The sequence below is a fragment of the Giraffa tippelskirchi genome, chromosome 11 (assembly GCF_054371585.1).
Source record: "Giraffa tippelskirchi isolate mGirTip1 chromosome 11, T2T-mGirTip1v1.2.pri, whole genome shotgun sequence".
Taxonomy (NCBI): domain Eukaryota; kingdom Metazoa; phylum Chordata; class Mammalia; order Artiodactyla; family Giraffidae; genus Giraffa; species Giraffa tippelskirchi.
The window spans coordinates 99,554,226-99,582,207 of NC_137285.1; the positions used below are offsets into that span (position 1 = coordinate 99,554,226).

At 47.8% G+C, this 27,982-nt stretch overlaps 2 long non-coding RNA genes and 1 other non-coding gene across 3 annotated transcripts; 2 read left to right on the forward strand and 1 right to left on the reverse strand.

The window, feature by feature from the left end:
- Positions 1-103: 103 nt before the first annotated feature.
- On the reverse strand, positions 104-27,975 carry LOC145525453 (uncharacterized). The gene is made up of 6 exons (XR_014068215.1): positions 27,409-27,975; positions 25,405-25,508; positions 13,453-13,987; positions 12,657-12,742; positions 3,313-5,040; positions 104-1,696 (listed from the first exon to the last, which is right to left on the reverse strand). It is a non-coding gene; the product is annotated as an uncharacterized LOC145525453 (long non-coding RNA).
- Positions 1,869-1,941, forward strand: TRNAG-CCC (transfer RNA glycine (anticodon CCC)). Its single transcript has one exon. It is a non-coding gene; the product is annotated as a tRNA-Gly (tRNA).
- On the forward strand, positions 14,470-17,683 carry LOC145525454 (uncharacterized). The gene is made up of 2 exons (XR_014068216.1): positions 14,470-14,605; positions 15,792-17,683. It is a non-coding gene; the product is annotated as an uncharacterized LOC145525454 (long non-coding RNA).
- Positions 27,976-27,982: the final 7 nt, after the last annotated feature.

Consider the following 27,982-nt stretch of genomic DNA (forward strand, 5'->3'; position numbering starts at 1 on the left):
ATCATCATTTACTGAGTCGATTCGATGAGTCAGTATGTGAACAGCAGCCAGCACTTAGTACACTGTGAACGAGTGACAGCAATGATGATCGTGACTATCATTTGCTAGGGATGAGGTTTCCTTGGTCTGGTATTCTCCATGCTCTGTTGAGTGACATTGCTCTGAGGCAGGAGTGGGTCTGGATTCCTGTTGGAGGCTTGTGGGAGGGAAAGCAGAGGCTGAGATGGATGGGTGTCTGGATTACGCCCTGATCTCAGGCGTAATGACGCATGCCCTCACCATAGAGCCAAGAGACACAAGGGCCTTAGGGTTTCCAGCTGGCAGTGCCCTGCAGAGATCTCTGTGGCTATCCCTCTGCCTCCAGGCAGCCCTTTTGTATATCCTCTGCTAGGACGAGGCCTTGAAGAGCTGGGTGACAGTGTGTGGCTGCCAAGAAGCTTTATGGTGCCTGATACTAGCTGTGACTTCTATTTCAGGACCCACAAAGGTCAAAGTCAATCCCTGCCTGCAGGAATGACGAGACACGTGCCGGGAGCAGCTGGGTTCTCCAGCCTCCTGGGTCCCACTAACCGCGAGGCACGAACCTCGAACCCATCAAGCACAGGGGTTGACATAAACTCCAGGGCTGAGCCCCAAGGCGCCGCTCTGTGCAGAATCCCCAGTGAGCCCCAAATGCAGAGAAATACAACTTCTCACAGCTCATTCTCAGCCCTGCCTGCCTGCCCCTTCTCCATCACTCAGCCAACGGAAGAGCTTAGCTAACAATTAAATACAGTAGCAGTTTAAAACCACCCCGCCTGCCTGTCCAGGCTGCTGTTGGCTCTGGCGGGCCTGGGCTCCCCACCTAGCCTGATGCTGGCACTGAAAACCGGCCCATAAAACACCCTGTAAAAGAAGTTCCAGGGGCCAGTGGGCCAGGATCACGACCAGCACCGCGTCCTCTCCTCAGACCTTCTCCCTTTCATGGGAGCTTGCTTTTGCTTCACCCCATTTCCCGGGAGCCTGATAGATTTATGGTGGCCCCAGATGGTCTACTCGACTTTCAGGTAGAGTGATCTCAGGGTGCTGATGGAGATCCTGCCCAGACACTGGGCAGAGAAAAGCCAGCTGAGGTGGATAGGAAAGGACACCGTCTGGATCAGAAGCCTCGGGTTTCAATCCTGGGCCTGCTGCCTCCTGGCCACGACACTGGAAATCAATGGTCCTCGAACTCTGGTGCCTGAGCAGCAGCATCTGCATCGCTTAGGAAATTCTTGAAACACCAGTGAATAGGCCCCACTCCAGACCCAATGAGTCAGAAACTTAAGCTGGAGCCCCACCATCTGAGTTTTAACAAGCCCTCCAAGTGATGCTGGTACTCGCTGAAGCTCCAGCCACTGCCTTAACTCATTTCCCTTGTCTGAGACTCACTTTCCTAGTCTGGAAAATGGGAAGAAGACATACATTTTCCAGGTGTTATATTTAATGAGATTATAGTACATGAGAGACAAGCATCACCTTGTCACAGAGGAGACGCCCGCAAGCGTTGCTGCTGGAGGGCTGAGGATGCAGGATATTGCTGGCATTCGAGCCCCCATCCACACTCAATGCAGGAGGCGGCCTCTCACTTGGCCTTGGCTCTGAGGGCTTTTCAAGTCAGACCCCATCAGAGGGACTGAGTGAGCAGGTGACATCAAAGGTCTAGCAAAGTTACAGGCTGGAAAGAGCAAGAAGGCAGAAGAAGAGACACAACAGAGTTAGAGATCAAAAGAGAACAAGAAAAACATGTAAGTAAAAAGAAGTTGTGCTGGTAAGTGTGAGATGTCACACTCATTTGGTTGGCTTTGGTGCCAGTGGTCACTCATTTGGAAAAATGCTTGTGGGGAGCTTCCCTGGTGGTCCAGTGGCTAAGACTCTGCACTCCCAATGCAGGCGCTCCAGGTTCGATCCCTGATCAGGGAACTGGATCCCACATGCCACAATTAAAGCTCCTGAATGCTGCAACGGTCATCGATGATCCTGTGCGCTGCAACTAAGACCTGGCTCAGCCAATAAAAATTTTTTTAAAAAAGAAAAACACTTGTGGTCCTAGAGTTGTCACCAAGGAGAAAGGTCTCTTGTGTCGTTGCTTTCACACAGCCCAGTGTGTACCCCATCCTGCCACAGTCTCCCATCTTGCCTGCCCCTGGGTTGAAACACCCCATTCCCCATCTTTGTCATCAGGGAAGTGCTCACTAGGCATCTTCTCTAAGGGAGGGACATGTTTCCTGCCCTCTAAGGGATTGCTTGTCTAGTAACTTTGGAAGAAAAATATGTTCTGTCATCTAAGACGATCCATAGCCCTTACCAGAAGCTGTACTGGCCACAGAGTGTCTGCTGGGTTGAGTGTGGTCCTGCGGGACTGTCTTTATACATTTGTGAGAAAGAAAGTGAGAGGAGGAGAGAAGCGGGTGGGCTGCAGACCCCACCTCTCCTGGAAGACCGTGTGACATGTCTGCTTCTCTTATGCTTCAGCACCTGGTGCAGTGGTAAAGGACCCGCTGCCAATGAGGGGGTGCAAGAGCCACAGGTTCGATCCCTGGGTCAGGAAGATCCCCTGGAGGAGGGCATGGCAACCCACTCCAAGATTCTTGCCTGGAGAATCCCACAGAGAGGAGTCTGGTGGGCCACAGTCCATGGGGTCGCAAAGAGTCGGACACGACTGAAGCGACTTAGCACACACACACACCTGGCTCTCTCAGACATCAGGTAACAACCACATTTCAGAGGCAGTGGGAATCCAGAATCCTAGGATCCCAGGGCAGGCAAGCTACTTATATCTTAGTCTATCCATCCTTTTGCCTCTAGGCAGGACAGTCATCAAACAATCCTAAGAGAGAACTCTCCATTCTTTTTGTTAATGTTTTCCATAACCTTCTGAATTTGAGTGGTCCATGTTACCAAAAAATAATCATAAAAGTTGCTACCATTTTTAATCCACTGAGCTATGTGTATGGTCTTGCACACACATAATCTGTTGTTTTCACCATTGCACTGAAGAGTGGAGCTATTCATCTTTGTTTTTCTTAGTGAGAAAAACTAAAGCTGAGAGTGGTCACATTACCTGCCCAAGGGCACATGAGAAGGAGTAGGTTCAGAGTTTGAACCTGGTTCTCTCTAATTCCAATGCTTTTTCCACAGTATTGCCCAGCTGTAAAACTTTCCCTGCATTATCACTCATGAACTCATTCAGTTAACATATATTTTTGAGCACCTGCTTTATGCCAAGCATTGTGCCAGCAGAACAGCCAAATGGAATTCCTTCTATTTTTATATAAGCTAATTCTTACTTACCGTGGTTAGTAGGGAAAAAGATGCAGATTGATCAACGAGTGATTATTTGGGGGGTTGAGTCAAACATGCCGCTGTTGCTGTTCAGTCGCTAAGTCCTGTCCGGCTCTTTGTGACCCCATGGACTGCAGCACACCAGGCTCCTCTGTCCTCCACTGTCTCCCAGAGTTTGCTCAAATCCATGTCCACTGAGTTGGTGATGCTATCTAACCATCTCATCCTCTGCCACCCCCTTCTCCTTTTGCCTTCAATCTTCCCCAGCAAACATGGGAACATGACAAATCCAAATAAGGTGCTTTAGGCCCTTAATTCTCTCTTGTTTGTTGCTCCCACACACCTTTCCACCAGCTTGAGAGGCAGATCAGAGTTATTTATGAATAGAAGGGGGAACCATGGGAAGGTCTTCAAGGGCAAGGATGAGAGGGTCCTGTACAGGGCACACTCCTAGTGTTTGGAAATGAGATGGTCATCTCAGTTCAGTCAGTTCCTTCACTCAGTCGTGTCCGACTCTTTGCAACCCCATGGACTGCAGCACACCAGGCCTCCCTGTCCATCACCAACTCCTGGAGCTTGCTCAAACTCATGTCCTTCGAGTAGATAATGCCATCCAACCAGCTCATCCTCTGTCAACCCCTTCTCCTGCCTTCAATCTTTACCAGCATCAGGGGCTTTTCCAATGAGTCAGTTCTTCACATCAGGTGACCAAAGTATTGGAGCTTCAGCTTCAGCATCAGTTCTTCCAGTGAATATTCAGGACTGATTTCCTTTAGGATAGACTGGTTTGATCTCCTTGCAGTTGAAGGGACTCTCAAGAGTCTTCTCCAACACCACAGTTCAAAAGCATCAATTCTTCAGTGCTCAGCTTTCTTAATGGTCCAACTCTCACATGACTACCGGAAAAACCATAGCTTTGACTAGATGGACCTTTGTCAGCAAAGTGATATCTCTGCTTTTTAATATGCTGACTAGGTTGGTCATAGCTTTTCTCCCAAGGAGCAAGCGTCCTTTAATTTCATGGCTGCAGCCACAATCTGCAGTGATTTTGGACCCCAAGAAAATAAAGTCTCTCATTATCTTATTATTTCCCCTCCTATTTGCCATGAAGTGATGGGACCAGATGCCATGATCTTAGTTTTTTGAATGTTGAGTTTTAAGCCAACTTTTTCACTCCCTGTATTCACTTTCATCAAGAGGCTCTTTAGTTCTTCTTTGCTTTCTGCCAAAAGGGTGGTGATCTGCGATTCTGAGGTTATTGATATTTCTCCTGGCAGTCTTGATTCCAGCTTGTGCTTCAATCAGCCTGGCATTTCACACGATGCATTCTGCATATAAGTTAAATAAGCAGGGTGACAACATACAGCCTTGATGTACTCCTTTCCCAATGTGGAACTAGTCCATTGTTCCATGTCCAGTTCTAACTGTTGCTTCTTGACCTGCATACAGATTTCTCAGGAGGCAGGTCAGGTGGTCTGGTATTCCCCTTCTCTTTAAGAATTTTCCACAGTTTGTTGTGATGCACACAATCAAAGGCTTTGGCATAGTCAATAAAGCAGAAGTAGATGTTTTTCTGGAACTCTCTTGTTTTCTCTATGATCCAACGGTTGTTGGATCTCTGATTCCTCTGCCTTTTCTAAATCCAGCTTGAATATATGGAACATCTGGATGGTTATCTAAGTTTATCTAAATATTCCTCAACTAATAGGTGTTCCCAATCCCTCCCCTTTCTGGATCCTGCAAAAGAAAGAAAGAGAGAAAGATGGAGAGAGTTTGTTCTGAGATGGACTGGAACTTCCACACGGGCCATTAATACCTGCCTGCAGTTGCTAGTCTCTTGGTGCTGGAGACAAGTGACAGCTTTCCCTGATACCTGCTGCCAATCCAAGTTTGCATTTCCCTGGCACCACCCCATAAGTGTTGTCCTCGACCTTCGAGAAACTCTAAGGTCTTCTTGGTCACCTCGGGTAAAAATAAGTAAATCAAGAAGAGACAGCATGGCAGATACGTCCCCTTTAATGCAAAAAGAACTATAGCAATAGGCCTTGCAGAGAAGACTTCAAACGTGCCATTGTTATGGAACAGGCTGCTTGGCCATGTGCAGTTTCACAGGCTTTTGGAGTTGGTGGAGAAGAGGGTTCTGGGAGCCCCGTTTGGGTTGCCATTTCACACAGCTGCTATCCGCTGAGGCTGGCTTCCCTCCATGTCTGAGGAGCCTAGGAGGGGAGAACCTTCTGGTGATTGACAGCCACCCATTCCTAGGCTGCCTGACTCCCAAATGAAGGGGGTGATTTTACTTTGGACCCTAGTGAAGGGTAAAAGACTCCTTTCTTTGCTCCATGACAGTAATAAACTTCCCTAAGCCCCTAAATTATAAGTTCAAAAGGAATAAGATGGAGATCCTGGGTGTCATGATTGTGCCCCAATGGAAGCATTTAAGGAAAGAGATGAGCAGAGGGCATTAGTCGAGGAACCTCTCTCTGGAGGGTGAAGCTAGGAACCTGACATTAGAAGAAGCCCTCAGCATTTAGCTCCTTAAAAATGCCTATGGTGGAAGCCACAGATCCTGGTCACTGCAGAAGCTTCAAAGAGACGGAGGACTGGTTGATTGTGTGGATAGTTGGTGCAATGACTGGTCTGTGCCTAGGGCACTTGAATCCATTTATTAAGCAACCACTTATGAGGCACCAAATACATGTCCCTAAGATAGTCCATGCCTCTGAGATCTGATGGGGCCACCCTCTAAACTTTCTCTAGGAAGAAGACTTTGGGTTCTTTTGTCTAAACCCATCTCCCTCTCTGGTTCTGTGGCTTATGCTTCTCCCTTTCCAGATATCACTAGGAAATTGGTGAAATTACAGTAAAGTCTACAGTTTAGCAATTAGCATTGTACCAATGTTAAGTCCATACTTTGGCCACCTGATTTGAAGAGCCGAATCATTGGAAAAGACCCTGATGCTGGGAAAGACTGAGGGCAGGAGGAGAAGTGGGCAACAGGGATGAGATAGTTGGATGGCATCATCGACTCAGTGGACGTGAGTTTGAGCAAACTCCAGGAGACAGTGAAGGACAGAGAACCCTGGAGTGCTGCAGTCCACGGGCTCACAAAGAGGTGAACTCGACTGAGTGACTGAACAGCAATGGTAAGTAGCAACAGCAACAGTGTTAAGTCCTGTCCTGCATAGCTGTGCCATGGTTGTATAAAAGGTTAACTTTAGGGGAAGTTGGTATGTGGGAAGTCTTTGTACCATTTTTTTTTCAACTTTTCTGTAAGTCTAATGTTGGTTGGAAATAAGTTTAAAAAATAAGGAAGTCTCATTAGGAGTTTCACTGATTGTGTCTTTTCCATCTTTTGGCCTCTGTCATTTTCTACGTCTTTCTATGGTCCTTTTTCACTATCTCCTTGCCTTCCCTCTCTGCCCGTTTCCCTTTCTCAGTCTCTGTTTCTGCCCTTCATTTCTCCTTCCCACAAAAAGTCTGCTCTGCTTCCAGATTTCTCCTCCTCACATGTAAACACCTAATCAGTCACTGAATTCTCTTAATTAAACTTCCTGAATATCCGTCAGCAATTCCCTCCTCTCCGGTGTGGCTTCCAAGGCTCCTGGGTTGCACCATCATCACCCACACCCTGATTATTCCAAGGGCCCCCTCGTTGGACTTGCCACGTCAGGGATGCGCTCCAGCTGGTTCATTTGCCTCACTGGGCAGCTCCGACTCACTCCAGCCCCTGATTCACACCATCACTGTATCTGCATCAGCTACTGAAAAAAGCCCAACTAAAGCCTCATCATACTCTGGTCCCTATTTCCTCAACTTCAATTCCCCACCAGTGGTTTCACTAAGTCCCAATTCAAAGTCTGACAGGTGCTTCTGCACACAACGGAAAAAACAGTGATGCTTTATCCTGAGTGAAAGAGGGTTATTACATGTGAAGTTGAGGTTCCTGGGCTGGTTGTACAGAGACATGAGGGGAGGGAGGAAGGAGAAGAGAGAGGTTTTCCATTTCAGTGCCAGTAGAGGACCCTGATGCAGGAGGGAAGGGAGGCATCTCAGACCTTCTCAGAATCACGGTCTTGATGGGCTTGGCTGGGGCTGTGCTGAGATTCCCAGAGATGCCAGAGCACCCTGTCTTCAGATGGATGGAAAAATGGACCGGGATCCAAGCAAAGACCACAACCGCATCCTTCCATGGCTGTATATTGTCCTTTTCATTCACAAGCTTTCAGCAAAGCCACCTCCAACCCATTGGAACCAGCTCAACACACACTTTAAAAGCCCATAGATCCTGCAGTATGTGCATGATGATGGTGCAAGTCACTCGCCCGTGTCCGACTCTTTGTGACCCCACAGACAGTAGCCCGCCAAGCTCCTCTGTCCATTGAATTTCCCAGGCAAGAATACTAAAGTGGGTAGCCATTCCCTTCTCCAGGGGATCTTCCCAATCCAGGGACTGAACTCAGGTCTCCTGCATTGCAGGCTGATTCTTTACTGTCTGAACCACCAGGGGAGCACCAAGTATGTGCATATTCCTGGCTTTAGAGCAACCTCCTCCATCCTCAAGGTTTTATGTTTCAACAACACCAAACACATCCCAATGTGGTAGCCACTGGAGGCAAGGAAGCCAGAGGGTTCATGGGTTTGTATCCATCAGTCATTGGTTAAGGGCTAACCCTACTGGGGTCTGAGTCCGCTACCAAAGGGGGGCTGCCTTTTAGAGGAAAAGCCCAGGGATGACTTCACTGAGAAAAATGACATTTGAATCACATCCTTCAGGAAGTGCAAGCAAATTACTCAGGTGGCCCTAATGTCCATCACAACATCTGGCAGAAGGCAGACCCTCCGTATGGTTTGCTGAATGGATGAATGGATGGATGAGCAATGAACGATGCTCAGTGCGTCTCTTCCCCTGTGTGGGAAGGGTGCTGGACTCCAGGTCCCCACCCCAAGGTCCAGATCTGACGTTGCAGCCTCCACTTGCATGCCTCTTTCAGTGCCTCTCCTGCTGACCGCCGAGAGCCGTAAGAGGAATGAGCACCCCGGATCCCCGAGCATCCTCGTGAGGAAAGCACTCCAAGTGGTGGAGAGTTGCAAACTTGCTGGGTGCATGTGGGCTGCCTCGGGAGCAACAAATGAGCCTGTGCAGATGGCGCTGAGATAAACGGCGCCATCTTTTTACTGTAGCAGTACAGTCGTAATTTTCCAGAGACATTTATTAGGTGGCGTCTCCCTTCTGCAGGCCTGTGCTGTGGCTGGCACACAGACCGCTGCCAGCAAGGTGGAGTAAGGTACCCATTGCTGATGGTGTGATGGGAACCCGGAGTGCGCCCATTCCTTTCCTCCCATCCTTGCTCCTGACAATTTATAGGTTAGTCTGATTCTTGCATAGCTGTGTCTCTCTAGTCATCTGTATTCTTTGTGAGTATTCCCTGCTGTGGCATATCCTAAGAGAACTCCATCAAATAATTATCTTCCCTTTTCTTTATTCTCCTTCTTTTCACTGGATCTGCATCACTATAAAATATTCGATGGCCTCCTCAGAAAGCCTTCCCTGTGATTGTAAAGTGTATTTATGTACAGTGGTAAATCTGTACCCGGCAGCTCTTCATCTCAGCAGTTGTCGGGTTGGACAGGGCTCAGGGTCCGAGGTGGGTTCCCATCACCTTCTGTTGGGAGAAGACTGGGGCTCTGCCTACCTGCCGCAGTGGCATGGAGAAGCCAGGTCAAGAGCTTATATCCAAGGACTTCCCTGGTGTTTCAGGGTCTAAGACTCCATGCTCCCATGGCAGGGGGCCCAGGTTCAATCCCTGGTTAGGAAACTAGATCCCACAAGCTGCAGCTAAGAGTTCACATGCCCATTCTAAAGATCCCCAGGGCGCAATGAAAATCAATCGAGGATCCTGCTTGCTGCAGCTACAACCTGGCACAGCCAAATAAATAAATAAATGAACAGATATTTTTAAAAAATGAGCCTATGTTCAGCTGCAACCCCTGACCTGGAGGATGCAGCCCTTCTCCCAGGGCCTGTGGATCTTTGCCCAGGACCCCTAGGGAGTCCCCTTTGTCACTGGAAACCTTGGTCCAACTTTCCCCACTTCTCAGAGTCTAGAGAAAGCGAAGCTCACTGGGAGACCCCTGTAGCTGAGTGTCTGTGTCCCCTGCTAGGGTTCAGGGGCCCGCTTGCCCTGGGATTCTCCATGCCTCTCAGGTGCACACCGCTTCTTTAACTCATCTGTAAGCTCCCTGCGGGCAGGCACAATATCCTTGTTTTTTCCCCAAGCGTCTAGCACAGAGCTGGGTGATCAGCTCACAATTAACAGGAAGCAATCACTGCTTCCAGTCCTTTTCTAGGAAACATTCTCTGATAAGGTCCTTTCTTCCAAGAAACTTATGCTGTAATAACTTTAATAAACGGCTTTATAATTTTGTGAGAATCTCTCTAACTAGATGGCAAGCTCCTGTAGCATCTTATACCTTCAGAACTGTGAGTCTCCTCCGGGGCCCCCCAGCCCCTTTGTATCCACTATATGAACACAAATCCTAGATCTTCTTTAGCTCTTGCTTTATCTTCCAGTGCCCAGAATATATAAGTTGAAATTTAAAAGAAAGTTTTCTCTAGAAAGAGTACACATAGTCAAGACACCTGGGTTCCAGTCAGTTTTGATACCACCCTTCTGAGGAAGAGTCACAGAACCTTTCTGGCCTTCATTTTCCTCATCTATAAATATGGAAATGCCATCAAGTTACAGAAACGAAAAATCCGAAGGCCACTGTCGTCTCTCTGCCTCCAGATGCGTATCTGTCTAACTGAAGAGGCCACCAGAGATGGAAATTCAACAGCCTTACTTGGGCCCTTGACCCAGGGGTTGGTTAACCACCCCAAAGCTAAGAAGACCTTCCTTCTGCTTCTCCATCTTGCTCACTGTTTAAGCAGATTCTCAAGTGTTCTGTCAACTGCTTACCAAGAACAGTGTGGGTATTTCTCCTTCCACAGTCTGGAACTGAGTGGGGAGGTTATAGCGAGCGTAAAGGCAGGGTGCAGAGCCATCCAGGGAAATAGTTTTCTACTCACTACTGTGTCAGGATCCTCTGAGCAATTTCAACACCTACTCTTAGATCTGCCAGATTAGGGTCTTTATGGTGGGGTCTCCCCAGTTGATTCTGAAGTTCCTTCAGGGTTAGGGAAGGCCTACGGGGTTCCTGTGGCCCTTCCTCAATTCCTTACCCCTACAGGTGAAAACCTCTGGGGGTTCAGTTTCTATCACTGACCCCAGGAGGCAGGATTCATAGATAAGGCAGCTGACAGCATCCACTTCAGGACCACAACCATGGTTGAACATCACAGACTCGAGACAAACCAGGACAGTACGGAAGGTCTGCACCAGGAGAAGGGTTGAACGTGAGGCTGGTCCTTCCCTCTCCAGCAGATTGTGAGGGTCTCAGACCCTACCAGTGCTGCCTGGAGGACCTGTCACCCACACTGACCGCCTGGCTGGTGGATGGACACATGTACTTTCTCTCCTGGTCACTCGTGCAGTTTACTCCTCTGAGAATCAACTCACTCAGCTTCCTAAATGTGTGCAGGGTGCTGTGAAGATCAGTTTCTTGCCCTCCAGGAACTTAACCCTGATTGTAATGCCTCATCCTCCATGTCATCCACAAGCCATGAACTCTGCCGCATGTTCAGAATTTCCTAAAGCCACAGCTCAGGAGACTTGTCCCATAAGCCCTGTCTCTGGGATTCCAGAGCCCACCCAACAACCCAGAGGAGGCTGAAGCTAGTTTAGTCCACAGCAGGAAAATGCTGCTGCTGCCCTACTAAGTCACTTCAGTCGTGTCCGGCTCTGTGCGACCCCGTAGACGGCAGCCCACCAGGCTCCCCCGTCCCTGGGATTCTCCAGGCAAGAACACTGGAGTGGGTTGCCATTTCCTTCTCCAGTGCATGAAAGTGAAAAGTGAAAGTGAAGTCACTCAGTCGTGTCTGACTCTTAGCGATCCCATGAACTGTAGCCTACCAGGCTCCTCTGTCCATGGGGTTTCCCAGGCAAGAGTACTGGAGTGTGGTGCCATTGCCTTCTCTGCAGGAAAATGGGCTTTGTCCTAAGCTCCTTGGGAAGGATCCACATGGCCATCCATGGTCATCACTTGAGAAGTCTCACATCTGTGGCCAGGACTGCCTCTGCCTCCTGGTTGGTCTTAATGACCTTCCAGATTCTTCGGTACATTTTTGGTTTTCCCAGCTTCACTGACCCAAGCTTCTTCCATTGTTTCCTTATTTGTTTATTTATTTATTTTTGGCTGTGCTGGATCTTCATTTCTGTGTGTGGGCTTTCTCTAGTTGCGGCGAGTGGGGTGTACTTCCTAGATGTGGCGCGCGGGCTTCTCATTGCGGTGGCTTCTCTTGGTGAGGGCTTCAGTAGTCATGGTGCACGGGCTCAGTAATTGTGGCACACAGGCTTAGTTGCCCTGCGGCATGAGGGATCTTCCCAGACCAGGGATCAAACACATGTCCCCTGCACTGGCAGGCAGATTCTTAACCCTTGGACCTCCAAGGAAGCCCTCCATTGTCTTCTTGATTTATGGGAAGACTCCTTATTCCTAATACCTACTCCCACCTCTCAGCCTGCCACGTTCACTCTCTCTGAATACAGGAGGGTCTGGCACACAGAACTGTGCCAGGTTTCTCCTCTCTGTCAGAGTGCTCTCCTGGAAAGGACATTTCTAAGCTGCTCTCCAAACCATAGCCTGGGCATCTACAGTGGGATGTAGGCTGTGGATGGGTGGACCGCAGCCTCGGAGCGTTCTCTCCCTGCACACCTGGCTTGACCTGCTCTGGGAGACTCTTTCTGTGCCTGATCCTTCTCCTCCATCCTGGCCAGGGTTGGTGGGTGGGCGAGGCTGTTGCAAGCTCCAAAAAGCAGGGGCGGGTGGGGGGCGGTTTGGAGGGGATGGGCGCCTCTCCTCCAGCTCCTCTCCTATTGCCGTGAGCCTCTCTCGCCCAGGGACCAGACACAACTGAAAGTTCAGCGGCAGCTGTTCGGCATTTACATTTTCCACAATGCAAGGTTATTTGACTGCCACGATTTGATCTTTTCTAGTTAATAACCTTGACTTATGGAATAACAGCAGCAATGGCTCAGCCCCTTTTCCTGCCAGGATTCCCGCTGCTGGTGAGCACAGACCCCTTTCTCCATGACCCTCTGTCTTCTTGTCCCACAGGGAAGGGGACCCTGCAAGACTAGAGAGTTCCAACACCCTGTGCCTGTGCCCAGATCTCCTCGCAGCATCTCTCCGGCTTCCTGTCTTCGTGGACCTGGATCCCTTCCTCTGGGTACCACCCGTTTCCTGCCTCTTACCGTCTTCCTCCATCCAGAGCCACAGGTAGAATGGGTTGCAATCTTGATCCCTCTTCTCCCTGTGCGTCCTTCCTGGTAAGGGTTAACTGTGTGTATAAAATTGATTGCGATTTTAGTAATTCGGTATAATCACAGTCTACCAGCAGGTTGCTTTTCCAGCAGGAGGGTTTGGAATTATTTTCTGGAGTTTGCAATATAGAACTTAAATTAAGCCTCAGAAGTCAGGGGAGCTCCGTAGCATCCCTAATGTGGTGCTAAATTCTCAGCAGCACAGTCTCTGTATTAAAGCCTTTGCTGGCAATTAGGTTCATTAACTATCACAATACCTTATTTATTACTCGTCGTGCCATATGGTTTCCCAGCTAAAGAATGGCGCCCGTTCTCCTACAGACCATTTGGCATCATAAAAATGTTAACAAATAATATTATGGCTCTCGGGGGCACGAGGCCTCGCTGGGTTGTGGGTCTGAGCGGCGGGAGAGAATATGAAAACATTTTTCTTCTATGGTGAAATAAAAAATTCCTCCAGACAGAAGTATTCAAAGAATATAGCACTTGCATAACATAAATGGGAGTTTTATTTACTCCCGTAATGGTTAAGTCAATATTTGCCTTGGCTGGGACTTTCACTCATCTTCCTCTCCACTCTCTTTTGGGGCTGTTTTTCCCTTCCGTGGTTCCCCTTCTTCTTTCTCTACTTCCGTGGCATGAAGCCAGCTCCGGCTGGCTCCCTCAAGGCGAGGGGGTGAGCTGCCCGTGCGGTGAGGGCTGTCCACGGGATCCTCCCACGACTCACCTGATTTCACACTCCATCGAAGCTCAGCCAACCTCGATGTGGCTGCCTTTTCTGCTCGAACCCCACCTCGGGGCTTCATCTCCCAGTTCTAACTTCAGCGAGTGTTTTCAGCAGAAATAGGGAAGTTGACGCACGGGCCAGTGTTGGCCCTTATGCAAAAACATTCTGCGGTTGAGGTCGAGGTCTTGCCAGTCATCCCTCCGAGGAAGGTGGGCGGGCACGGGGGTGGCCGGAGCAGGAAGTGAAACCTCAGGAAGATAGGAGAGAGATGCCTCAGAGGGCAAAGCATTCCGCTGTTCCTTATCCTCTGGATGTGGAAGTGCAAGGCCGATGACTGCGGGCGACTAGCAAAAATCAGAGGAGAAACTCCCTGCCCATTCTTCAGTGTGCACAAAGCAGGCGCTCAGCGGTGAGGGGCTCCCTCTTCCTGGCCTTCGTCTGTCTCTGAAGTGGGCAGCATCCAATCGGGGTTCCAGAGATGACTTGGTGATTTACCTTCTCCCCAAAGGCTCCTTCATCCTGGATGAAGATGTTCCTTGGGAAGCAATATAATTTAGTGACTAATATTATATACACTGCAGCCAAATTCCCTAAGTTTTGAATCCTAGTGTGGCCATCAACCAGCTGCATAAACCTTTCTGGGCTCAGTGCCTTCATCTGTAAAATGGGGGTTATATTAGTACCCACCCCCATGGTGTTGCTCCAAAAAACTCAATGAGTTGGTTTCTCGAAGGGTCAGGACAGTGGCTGGCACTGAAGTGCTATGCAGGGGCAGCTGTGATTTGGAACCATTTTCTTGGTTTATCTATCCTCATTCTTTGTTCTCATATTTCCTTTTACTCCTTTGAGGTATTAGAAAGAAAGTAACTCCACAGCCACACTGCATTATCCCCAAAGCCTGATTCTGACCCTGAGATCAAGTCATGTGGACAGGGGCATTGCCAGGATGGCATTTGCTCCCATTCACACACCATTTCCTCTGCTGTGATGACACAATGTCATCTGAGGCTCACAAATGCAGTGACCCGTCTGAACACCCTGCTCACGTTACCCACTACCAACCACAGTGGACCACGGCTGATGGAGACCTGATTAGAATCTTATTAGACTGAGAATGTCAGGCCGGATGGGACCTTAGAGCTGACCAGAGAAGGTAACGACATGGCCACAGTTGCACAGCTAGAAAAGGGTGCAAGCAAGCTCCTAGTCTAAGTCCCCACCCCCAGCTCCATGCTGTAGACCAGTGAGGAAGGGACCAGTGTGCAGCAGAGGAAAACTCGAAACTGAACAAATTCCACTAAGTGTCAGTTACATGCAAAGCACAGAAAGGATCAGGCCCCTTGTTGGAATGAGTGGATGAAGCTCTGGGATGAGCTGACTGCACATGGCAATGCCATGAGCGCTGTCCCTCAAACAGTTGGGCCCTGGAGTCCCTGGAAAGAAGCAGGCTCATCTGGGCGAGGATAGCATCACAGGATGCCTGGTTCTGTTCCTGTGAGTTGGCTTCACAATCTGAGGTGTGGGTGGCCCAGTTGGTTCCTGGATAATCTCTCCCTCTGTCCAAAGGCACTTGGCTTCCCTTCCTGCTAGTTTTCTCCTACTAGCTCCAGTGGCTAGCTGGCTTCTCCTTTACTTCTCCAAGAGGTGGCCCCCTGAGGGAAACTCTTCTAGGAAGAAAGGTGCAAGGTCTCTGGTTATGCACTGACAACGTGCAAACATGTGTATGTATGTGTGCATGTGTATATATGTGCATGTGTGTGTATATGCATGCACACATGTGCACTGTATGTATTGTTATATGTGTATACTGTATGCATAAGTGATGTGTTTGCATGTATGCTTGTGTGCATGTGTGTATGTGTGCATGTATGCATGTGTGCATGTATGCATGTGTGCATGTGTGGTTGCCTGTGTAGGGGTGTGCACACAGTCTCACATGCAGAGACAAGCAAGCACTATACCTCAGTCTGGGCACAACCCAGTGATATATTCTCCCAGGGAACATCATCAGATTTCCAGGGCTCATATTTCACGTTCTAGGTCTCCTACTTACTGTGTGCCTTTGGGCACATCTCCCAATACCTTCTTATCTCATTTTCCTCATTTGTAAATGGAGATAATAAAAGGATTTGCCTCAGCACATCGCTGTGATGGTTAAATGATACATGAAAAAAGCTTAAAACATGATCCTATAATGTGCCTTCAAGAAACACTATTTATTATGTATTTATACAGCTATTACTATAATCATTAACATTATGTATGATCATCTAATGGTTCTATCCATTTTATATCTACATGTCATAAACATATTTTTGTCCACGTATTATCTCATTTAGTCTTCACAACAACCTGGAGAACAGTCTCTCCTCCATTTTACAGAAGACACGACTAAGGCTCGGAGGGAGACTAGCTGGCGAACGCAAGCACAGCACGTGAGCGCACGCCCTCCACCCCGTCTGGTGCTTGTTCTAAGGAAGGGTTTGCTTTCCTCTGCTCCCTGGAAGGACAGGCACGGGACATGCAAGGTCCCACTTCCCTGGGAACTCCATGAGGGCTGAGCCACCGCCACAGCCTGTCCAGCTCCTGAGGGTCACACTGTACCCCCGATGTCACCCCAGCACAGCTCCCTGGGCCAGTCTGGGAAGGGATGGGTCTCCCAGGGGCTGTGTCCTCCAGTCACACCTACAGGGAGGGAGGGCAGAAGACCAGGAGTAATTTACCAAAAGCTGAGACCATGAGGAAGAGAAAAGAGTAGAAGTGGAGGATCAGGAGATCGTTTTCAGGAACATTAGACAGAGACCAGCGAGAAGTGGGTAATTTTAATCCCATGCAGCTGCTGGAAATTAATTGTGCTGGGGCTGGCTCTTCTCCCTTCTAACCCATTTCACTGAGGGCCTGATGGAGTTTGGAGCCTGGAGAAAACCACCCAGCCCATCCAGGCAGCCGCGAGCTCTGCAGCCTCAGGCCGACTCCCTACACTGCAGCTGCTACCAGAACTGATGGGTAAACTGGCATTTTGGTTTTTTTTTATTCGAAACTTTTCTCTTCTTAAGAGGGGACAAGGTGAGACCACAGGAAGAACCTCCCAGGAGCAAAGAGTGTGAACTATGTGACTACAGGAAAGGCTGTAAAGCATCTTCACTGACTCTTAAGGACAAATTGATAGGACCCTTCGCTTCTTGAGTCTTTTCCTAGGGTCTGAGTCCCACCCAGATCTCTCACCTCATGCGGCCACACGCTCACGCACAGGGACCCCCCACGGGTATTTTCAAAGCTTCCAAGTCTACCGCGCAAAACAAGGATGAGAACACCTAGGTTGAAAACAAACCCCGGCTGCCCACTCTGGCCCAGCGTCCTGTCAGTTCCACCGTGTGACCACTAGAGGTCAGCAGGGCTTGGAGGAAGCGGCCGCGGGGGGCCGGCCAAGCCTCGCCCGGCTCTGGGCTCTGCCCCGCACGCCGCCGTCCAGCCTTCTCGCCCCCGCGGCCTGGAGCTAATGGAGGTCCGGTCCCCGACTGAGAGCCGACACCGCGAGGGGGCGGAGGCGGCCTGCTGGCAGGATCAAGGCCTGTGAGCCAGGGAAGGTCAACTTCACTCACAAGATTTTTCAAAAAGTGTTCCGATTAAAAGCTCTCAATCCCGGAGCAAGCGCCTCTCCACCTGGTCACCGGCGTGCTCTGCACACTATCAATTAAGAAAAATTATTTTACTTTTTTAGTAGGAGGAGTCAGCGTTTGGATTCCAGAGGTTGTTTATTTTGACTCACTGTTGCTTTTGCTGGAGAAGAGCAAAGCCGAAGGTCCCTTTACTTTGGCTGAAGATGTGGCATGCAGAACCGCACAGAGCCCGAATTTAAGATGAACAACCAGACATAAACCTGTGGTTCAATCTTCTTTCATCATGTCCAAGGATAATGTCAAGGGTGGACACATATCCCCCTAAGAGAAGAGAAAGCTAAGGTAATACCACCTTCTGTTGACAATATTCCGTCTCAGAAATGAAAACTTCGGAGATCCCCTTGCTTTGCTTCCAGTTCCTCCTTCCTCTTCCTGCTCCTGGACACCCCCCTGGCACACTGCTCATGCCTGCTCCTGAGCTTCTACCACAAGTCCCTGTGGTAATAACTCTTTACGAAGTCCACCTGGCCCTCTAAGCTGAGAGGCAGCTTGAGGGCAGAATACGTTCCTGGCACAGAGCAGGTGTACAGTAAACATTTGTCAGGCCAAAATGTTTGTTGCCAGTCTTGTCTTCAGTCTAACTTGCATGGTATTTTAAAATCAATATACAGGGAAAATGTTCTAGATCTTTTTTTCTGTTCAACCCTAAAGACCCTGAAACATTTGTGGGAAGTTTAAGTATACAAGTTTCTAAGTCTCATGGTCCTAAGAAACAATGAGTGGGTATGTTTTAGGGTAGAGTTCAGGGACACGCATTTTTGGCGAAAGCCTCAGGTGATTCTGAAATTGTCAGGCGGGTGAGCTCTTCCCTCTCCCATCCGCCCAGTTCCTGGCTGGGCTCTTTACCCAACCTTGACTTCAGGCTGATCCAGGATGGGTTTTATGATTCCACAGAGATTTGAACATTCAAAAAACTAAGATCATGGCACCTAGTCCCATCACTTCATGGCAAACAGATGGGGCAATGGAAACAGTGACAGACTTTATTTTCTTGGGCTCCAAAATCACTATGGGCAGTGACTGCAGCCATGAAATTAAAATACATTTGCTACCTTGGAAGAAAAGTTGTGAAACCTAGACAGCATATTAAAAAGCAGAGACATCACTTTGCTGACAAAGGTCTGTATAGTCAAAGCTATGGTTTTTCCAACAGTCATATACAAATGTGAGAGTTGGACCATAAAGAAGGCTGAGCACCAAAGAATTGATGCTTTCAAACCGTGGTATTGGAGAAGACCTTTAGAGTCCCTTGGACTTCAAGGAGATCAAACCAGTCAATCCTAAAGGAAATCAACACTGAATAGTCACTGGAAGGACTGATGCTGAAGCTGAAGCTCCAATACTTTGGCCACCTGATGTGAAGTGCTGACTCATTGGAAAAGACCCTGATGCTGGGAAAGACTGAGGGCAGGAGGAGAAGTGGGCAACAGAGGATGAGATGGCTGGTTGGCATCACTGACTCAATGGACGTGAGTTTGAGCAAACTCTGGAGACAGTGAAGGACAGGAAAGCCTGGCATACTGCAGTTCATGGATTCACAAAGAGTTGGAGATGACTGAGCAACTGAACAACAGGGGTTTCAGCCTTCCATTCAGCCAGCAGGGAGAACTGTGGAGTGCCATCCTCATTAGCAGAGAGAACTTCAGCTTCTGTTTTCTCTTCCACCTGGTCTGTTCACTTTCACCAGCACAGGTTCTTTCTTTAGTCCTCCTATTATATATTGCCCCTTTCCTTGGATTCATTTATCAACCCCAGCAGCTGGGGAAGGACAAACATGCCAGGCCGCCATCCCAGCATGGGGTAACTGTTGGGGGGTCCTGGAAAACAACACTTGGGACCCTTGTGGACCCTTGTATACTTAGGAACTTGTATTCCTATGTTCTGCATCTTAACCTGGTCCCTAATGGAAGGAAAGAATTTAGAGCAGTCAGAGGATAAAGGGGCCTGAGGGACTAGATCAACCTGGTTCCCACCTGGTCACTGCCTGGACCTCCACCAAAACCCTATGCATGAGTGCTCAAGAGACATAATTAGGAGGAGTTATACGGTCCACTCTCCCTTCTCACAAAGACAATGTCAGAAGGGTCACTTTGCAGGGAGCCATCTCCATGAGTCCAAGTAGGTTAGAGAGAAAAAAAGAAACTATAGTGAAAACAGCCACAGTATTGGACACTGACTGCACTGGACTAGGCACCTCACTAGATATTAGAGTGAAACTCATATAACAACTTTCCACTTTACAGATGACACTGAGAGTTAAAATAACTTGCCCAGGACACAGCTTGTAAGTGGCAGAGACCAGATCTAAACTCTGATGTGTCTGGTCAAGGCTGTACCTCAAAAAAAAAAAAAAAAAAGGTAGAGGTAGCTCCTCTGGTTACTCTGCCCAGGCTGTTTGTGCAGAGGTTTCCAGGCTAAGTGCCTGGGCCCACAAAACTCAGCAATTGCTTGACACCCCGAAACCTGCACTGACTCCAAAACACAAAAGGAAAATGACAAACTTTAAGTGTTTAAAAACACTATTTAAGTGACAACAAAACAACAGTAGTTAACCACAGCTCACATCAGGTAGAGTTTTATACAAATGATGTTGATGAGGGGCCTGTGCACATTCTGATGTCCTAAAGGAGAAAACCCCGGGGGCTGCCCTCCATCCCCACTGCCAAAGCCTCCTCCCCCACCTGCAGGGCCCTACTCATCTGTCAGTACTGTCACCTGCCCAGGGTCCTGGAATAGAAAAGGAAGGAACACAAAGATGACCAGATTGGATGGCAGGAGCTCCTGCTCTGACCATCTCCTGACAGCTACTCTGATTTCTGTTTTCCTGCCTGCAGAAGGGGGATATTTGTCCTGCCTAACTCCCTAATAGTCATCAGGCTCAAATAAGACCATCTTTTGAAAAGCATGAGGTCCCACAGTCTGTTCAAAGAGCCTGGATGGTAAAGGATGATCATCTCTCAAAATAGAAGACACAGTTTCCAATCACAGCAAGAAACAGAAAAATAATTTTCATATGTGAAAAAAATTCTCAGTAATTCTTTTCGATCCCAGATCTCGGGGGGGGGTCTCAGATTTCATAAAGATAATTACTAACACTTACATAGCACCTCACATTGCTTATCCCATTCAACCATCCTAACTGGCTTGCAAGGTAAGGAGGACCAGCTCTCCTTATTTCTTTGTCACAGATGCAATTTAACTGAGATGCAAAGAGGTGAGGTGATATGTTCAGCGTCTGTCTCCCAGTTAGTAAAGACCTAAAGTCTTTGCGGTCAGTCTAGACGTCAGCATTTCTTATTATTTGACCCTGGGTTAACTGTAGGTGAGCTTCCCTGGTGATTCAGATGGTAAAGAATCTGCATGCAATGCAGCAGAACCTGAGCAGATTCAGGTTCGATTCCGGGTTCAGGAAGATCCCCTGGAGAAGGGAATGGCTACTCACTCCAGTATTCTTGCCTGGGAAATCTCATGGACATAGGAGCCTGGCGGGCTACAGTCCATGAGGTCACAAAGAGTTAGACACAACTAAGTGACTAACACTTTAACTTTATGTAACTGAGGCTCGACCTTCTCATTTAGAAATGGGCACAATAGGAACCATCTTTTTTATATTTATTTAGTTGGCTCCATCAGGTCTTAGTTGCAGTACACGGAATCTACCGTGCGTCATGCAAGATCTTTCATTGTGGCATGCAGGCTCTTCAGTTGTGGCGTATGGGTTTCCCGCGTCTGTGGGACCTTATTTCCCCAACCAGCGGTCGAACTCATGTCGGCTACATTGCAAGGCAGATTCTTAACCACTGGACCACCAAGGAAGTCCCACGAATCATCTTTAAAATGGGTACAGAGCGGTCACACCTAGGAGGTTAAATGAGTAAAAGCATAAAAAAAATCACTCAACCCAGTTACTACATAGTTCAGTTCAGTCACTCAGTCGTGTCCGACTCTTTGCGACCCCGTGAATTGCAGCACGCCAGGCCTCCCTGTCCATCACCAACTCCCGGAGTTTACCCAGACCCATGTCCATCGAGTCAGTGATGCCATCCAGCCATCTCATCCTCTGTCGTCCCCTTCTCCTCCTGCCCCCAATCCTTCCCAGCATCAGGGTCTTTCCCAATGAGTCAACTCTTCGCATGAGGTGGCCAAAGTATTGGAGTTTCAGCTTCAACATCAGTCCTTCCAATGAATAACAAGGGCTGATCTCCTTTAGGATGGACTGGTTGGATCTCCTTGTTGTTAGTGCTCAGCAAATGTAGGTATCATTATTATTTATTATTACTGCCATTATTATTATCCAGCCTGCGTGGATAGCCTTGCTTCTCTAGGCCTCCCCCAAACCAACACACACATTAACTTTCTTTCCAGGAGAAAAAGTTCTCAGATCTGAACTCCTTGGGGAGACTGGGCCAAAATGTCAGCCTGACTTTGGATTGATTCTCAAGATCATGCAAAACAGACAGAAGAGTTAGACATGGAGGAGGAAGGAAAACAGATGAAAACTTAGAAAGTAGTGGTGAGGGAACCAGGCAGAAGCTGGGCTCTGCAGTGCCCGTGTGTTGAAGCTACAAACCTGTTAAACATCCTTGACCCTGACAGCTTGGGAAGCTGATGCCAAAGGGTAAAGTCTAAAAATAGGCCCTGAGTGAATGAGGAGTGTGAAAATGTTGGCCTAAAGCTCAACATTCAGAAAACACAGATCATGGCATCCGGTCCCATCACTTCATGGCAAATAGATGGGGAAACAGTGGAAACAGTGTCAGACTTTATTTTTTTGGGCTCCAAAATCACTGCAGATGATGACTGCAGCCATGAAATAAAAAGACACTTACTCCTTGGAAGAAAAGTTGTGAATAACCTAGACATCATATTAAAAAGCAGAGACATTACTTTGCCAACAAAGGTCCGTCTAGTCAAGGCTATGATTTTTCCAATAGTCGTGTATGGTTGTAAGAGTTGGACGGTGAAGAAAGCTGAGCACCAAAGAATTGATGCTTTTGAACTGTGGTGTTGGAGAAGACTCTTGAGAGTCCCTTGGACTGCAAGAAGATCCAACCAGTCCATCCTAAAGGAGATCAGTCCTGAATGTTCATTGGCAGGACTGATGCTGAAGCTGAAACTCCAATGCTTTGGCCACCTGATGTGAAGAGCTGACTCATTTGAAAAGACCCTGATGCTGGGAAAGATTGGACGCGAGGAAAAGGAGATGACAGAAGATGAGATGGTTGGATGGCATCACCAACTCAATGGACATGAGTTTGAGTAAACTCTGGGAGTTGGTGATGGACAGGGAGGCCTCGCATGCTGCGGTCCATGGGGTCGCAAAGAGCTGAACACGACTGAGTGACTGAACTGAACTGAACTGAATGAGGAGTTTCCAGGGTACCTGAGAGCCTAGTTTCTTTTCATTGCCAACAACTAGGATCCACATTATCAAAGGAAAATATAGTTAGTTCAAAGACTGGAGTCACGCCGAGCCTGTCTATAAAGTCAGCACTGCCTAGGCTGAGTGCTGGGGGTAACCTTCCTGGCATGACCCCATCTGTGCAGAGAATGTGGGAAGGAGACTTCAGAGGCCCTGACTCCCTGGCTTGTTGGGTCTCAACCCTCTGCCTGTCACTCACCTCCTAGATTAGGTACTACTCTGCCCATCCCTGGCGAGCTGGCTTCACATCAGCTTTGCTCTATGTCTTGACTTTCCTGAATGTTGTAGTGACTTTGGAGTTAGACTTTGAAGGGCAAATGATTCTGACCCAGACAGACAGGGAGGGGGTCCCCTGGGCAGAAGGCATAGCCTGTCTAAAGTTGTGGAAGCATGATTATGTTCTGGAGGCAGAAAGGTGCCAATGTGTCAAAATCTTAAAGGCCATGCCAGGTAGTTTAGGTCTTAAAACAATGTAGACACGGGAAGAGGCACTGAAGGGTTTGCAGTGGGGCAATGACAGATCAGTTCTTTAGATAAATAATTCCAGTGGCCATTTGGAGGGAAGGTAGCCAAGAGGTGGCTAGAAGCTAGTCGGCAATGAGAGCCAAGTCCTTCCCAACAGCCATCTAGTCATTTTGATGATATTTCTAGACAAAGAAGGGTCGTATGACATGAGAGAAAAGGAAAGACAAAGAAAACTCCAATGAGCAGGACCAGGATGAGGTGAGGCAAGCCTGGTGCCTGGGATACAAAATTTAACCAGGCATTTCTCAGAATCATGCAAGGGCCTGGAGAGTGATACCTCCTTCTATTCTGTCCCTGTTTTCCATGCCTTATTTGCCCCCTGGTCCTGGCCCTTCTAAGGAGCCTATTATTACCAACCCCATCTGTGGCTGGTCACTCGTGATCTCTCCTACGGGGGTGGGTAATGGGGAGCCAGCCGGCCTGTGTTCATTTGTCGATGCTGAAATGCAGAGCCCAGAGCACCCGATGCAGACAGACCTCAATTCAAGTCCTGACCCTAGACTTGATCTTCATCAGAAGGATGAGCCTCATGAGCTTGGGTGTCTTTATGAAAGAGTCAAAAGAGACTTCCCTTGCAGTCCGGTGGTTAAGAATCCACACTTCCACTGCAGGCAGCAGGGTTCTGTCCCTGGTTGGGGAACTAAGATCTCACATGCCTTGCGATGCTTGCATGCATGCACAGGCATTGAAGCCAAAAAAAGAAAGAGAGAGAAAGAACTGATCAAATGATGTGCCAGTTCTGAGGACACTGCTGTCCACATTGCAGGCGTTGTCACTCAGCCTGCCTTCTCCTTAGCTGGCACAGCCTCAGAGAACGGGGACATCGTGATGCATGAGGAAGTTTCTTTTGGAAACAGTATAAGTAAAAATAACTAGCCTCATCAGCCTTGTTACCTCAGAGCCCATGGAAGGACAGAGTCCTCTTACTTCCCTGGCTGGTAACGATTTGGGCCCGAGTCTCTCGGTCTCAAGAACATGCTGCCTTTTTGTGAAAAAAAAAAAAAAAGTCTTCCTGGGGAGAGGGAAAAAAAAAAAGCCCCACATTTCTTGCTTTGTTCTTTCACCTTTTGAACAAATATTTATGAGAAGCCTACTATGTGCTAGCATTGTCCTGGTGCGCTGAATGCGGTGGTGGTGGTTTAGCCGCTAAGTCAAGCTCTGCACACAACAACCTGCAAGCGAGTCCAGCCCTCTGCCCTCACAGAGCTTACATTAGGTAGGAGGGTGCAGCAGGGAGGCTCCGGGAGGGAAGCCAGGAAATAAACAAGCAGGCCTACAAACACAGGAAACGATTTCCGGTAGTAACAAGTGCTACAAAAACAATAAAAGCAGGGCAGGGGGCCTGGGGGCAGGCCTGCTCCAGATAAGGCACTTGTTGAGTTCCGAACTTGGCAACAAGTGTGTTGGTGGTGGGAGGAAGGTCTGCCAGGGGCTGGGATGGGGGTCCTGGTGGTGGATGGAAGGGAGACCTTAAGTGCAAAGGCCCTGAGGTGCGAACTAGCAGCCTTTAGTGATGTCATCTGCTTTGAGTCAGGTATATAAGGTTTGGGGCATGATTTCTAAACAAGGGGCTTCCCAGGTGGTGCTAGTGGTAAAGAACCCAGCAGCCAGTGCAGGAGACGTAAGACACACAGGTTCAATCCCTGAGTTGGGAAAAAGGGGAGAAAAAAATTGTTTTTCTATATCTGATTCAAAGTGGTGTATCTGTATTTCTACCTAGTTCTCCATCCCCCTCTCTGTACCAAGCACACCTTATTTGGGTCATAGCTGAACACTCCCTTAACTAGAGCTACCCTTCCCCCCTCCTTCCTCTATGACCTGGCTTATGGCTTCACCACTGATATTTCCTTTCCTTTCTAGAACCACAGGCAGCCATCACTGACAGAAGCATTTCCTGCACAAGCTGAAGCCCAGCTCGCCCTCCTGTGTTTTGCCTGCTTCTGTGTACAGGTGGACGGCTCCCCGGCACCTGGGTCCCTTCATGCTGGGACTCAAAGTTATGATTAAGAGAGATGTCTTCCCTTAAAGACACCCTCATCATTCCTTTTCTCCATCAGAAGGTGCTGGCACCTGATTTCACTGTATCTGAGAGAGTTCACAGAGTATTATAGGATTTCATAGCTCGAGTTGGAGATTTTCATGTTATCTACAAGGAAACTGATGCCCCAAGGAGGGGGAAGTAAGTTGCTCAAAGGCAGACAGTAAATTAAGGACAGGTCTTAGGCTATTCTCAGAGAACTGGGCAGCACTTTTAAATGCTCACAGACATTTTCCATAAATACCTGTGTTCTTACAGAGGAAAATATTGAAGCACAAAGAGAGTACCTTGCGTAAGGTGACACAGGAGGTGTTTGGCAAAGCTGGCATTGAATTCAGGTCTTGAAATCATCGTTCTTACAATTTCACCATGCTCTCTCCAATCTGCTTAACTGAAAATCAATAAGTAAACATTCCAGAATGTTCCAAAGAAATATTAGGGGAGAAAAAAATTGCCATCATTTACAATTACTTTTTTTCTTTGTTACTACTAAAGGCACTCAATAGGCAGGAAACTCAAAAGGAGGGAAATTCTCTTTCTCTCTTTTTGGGAAACACGACTGCCCTATCAAAGACAGGATGTAAAGTCTTTGATGAGAAGTTCCACATAATCAAATATCAGTGCTTATTTATTTGAATGATTCTCCTTGAAAAGAACTCCTACAGAACGAATGGGACTTCAAAAAACCAGAGAAATCCATGTCTTGCAGTAGACTCTGCAGTCAATATAGTCTTTCCTGCTTTTTCACCAAACTTCTTTTTCTGGTAGTATTTTTGGCATTTTAATTTTAGACACTGGTGAGGGAGTGGGAGAGGCTTTTTTTTTTTTTTTTAACTTGTCTAACATATATTGGGTTGGCCAGAAAGTTCATTTGGGTTTTTCCATACACTCATACAGAAAAACCCAAACTCAAACTTTTTGGCCAACCCAATACATCACTAGAATCATGTTTGATCTTAAACTACCTGCTTCTTTCATGTAGGGTGTAAGAGATAGCTTTGAAAAGACTGGGCAGGGTAGAGACCTCCTCTCCAATCTTACTGGCCAGCTTCCTCATGGGGATTCACCCTCTGCTTCCCTAAGCGTGGGGAGCAGCCAGAGCAGAGTCCAGGACTGAGGCAGTTTGGGGAATCCAGTAAACCAAAGTTTCTGTCACAGCTCAGTCCCTTACAAAGTGTGTGATCATGGCCAAACTCATTAACCTCTTTAAGGTTAGAGAGATCTTAGACAGCCTCAATATACACAGGAGGAAACCGAGACTTGAGTCAAGAAATCTGCCAAATTTTACATCACTATTAAATGACAGATCTGGGTTTGAGACCTATGGGGTCTGATTCTACAGCTGAGATGGTATGGCCTGCTGCTTCTCCGAAAGATCGTCACCATTACTAATCCCCAAAGGAACACATTCATGGATTGTGCACATAGGAAACATGGCTATCAAATAACAGATTCAATTTTAAGCTAATATGTCAGAATGGATGTATATGTGTGTGTATATATATATATATGTACATACACACAGATATAGATAATGTATCTCCAAATATATATTACGTGCTTTTAAATTATCACCTTGGGAAAGATGACTTCCTTTTTACAACTGTATGGCTATTATTGGTGCATCTGGATCCATAGAAGAATCTCAGCCTCACTGCTCTCCAGTCCCTCAAATTTTCTTCTGACTTCAAATTTTTTTATCCAACTTCATCACCGTCTTGAACTTTTAAAAAAATCAAATCTTCCCTCTTATGGGCAAGTTATACTACAACCAAAGACTCAAAAGATTACTACTATGAATCCCCATGAGGCGGGTGCCATTGTTATTCCCCTTACAGCTAAAGAAACTGAAAGAGAGACTTTGAAGGTAATTTCACAAAACTTTCCAGGAAGGATTGAATGCCTCTGATGACGTTTCTCGTGATGGCCCCCCAAAAAAGCTCTGGCCCCAAGTCTTGGCTCTAACTGACCACATAACTTTGGGAACGTTGCTTGGACTCTGAGCTCTGTTTCCTCTCTTGTAAAATGGTGAGATTGGACGAGACGGTGTTTTCAGTCCCTTTGAGGTTTGAGTCTATCAGGTCGCCTAAGCCCTAGCATGCTCATCAAAAAGTGGACTGCCTTGCCTTCTTGTCATGCCTAATGGCCCTAATGAATGGTCGGGAGGACCTCATAGTCCTCATTTAGAAGCAAATGTGACAGCTCCACTAGCCTATCCATTTTTCATATTAGCCCACGTCCTCCCTTCACCCTAGAGAATACAGGGTGCAAAATAAAAATATTAGATGTACCATCTCCTTACAGCCAGCACCTTCAGAGTCCATTCACTACTTCCTTCAGACACCTCGGCTCCTTCTCTTGATTCCTGCAGTGTTACTCTAGCACCAAGAGTATCTGTCCCCGAATTCTCTCACTAGTAAGGATGCTCCTTGGTAGGATCTTCCCTAACGTTTCCTCCTCTGCATCCACAGTTGTTTATGCTGGGACATTGCTTTCCCCTCATTGTTTATAGAGAATTGTGAAGAAACTCAGAACAGCTTGTTGTTAATAAAAAGACCTGCCCTCTTGCTCCCCAGTGAAAGGGTGAGGGTCCCTGAGAAGCGGAAGCGTCTCACGGCCTGGTGATTAGAATGGGAAAGCGCGGTGCTTTGCAGATTGGTTCGGTCCCCCTCCTTCCCTGCTGCTGATGAAGGACCCGATGACTCCGCCACCAGGAATGGAAATTAACCAGAGAGGAGGAGAACACGGCAGTGGTTCCATAGGCGGCTTTGGGAGGCTGGGAGCTGGCTGTTTTCTCCTGTTACCTGTGTGATGAAAGGGAGGCTGTTTTCTCTCTCCATCTTAGTTTCTTTAGCTGTAGAATGG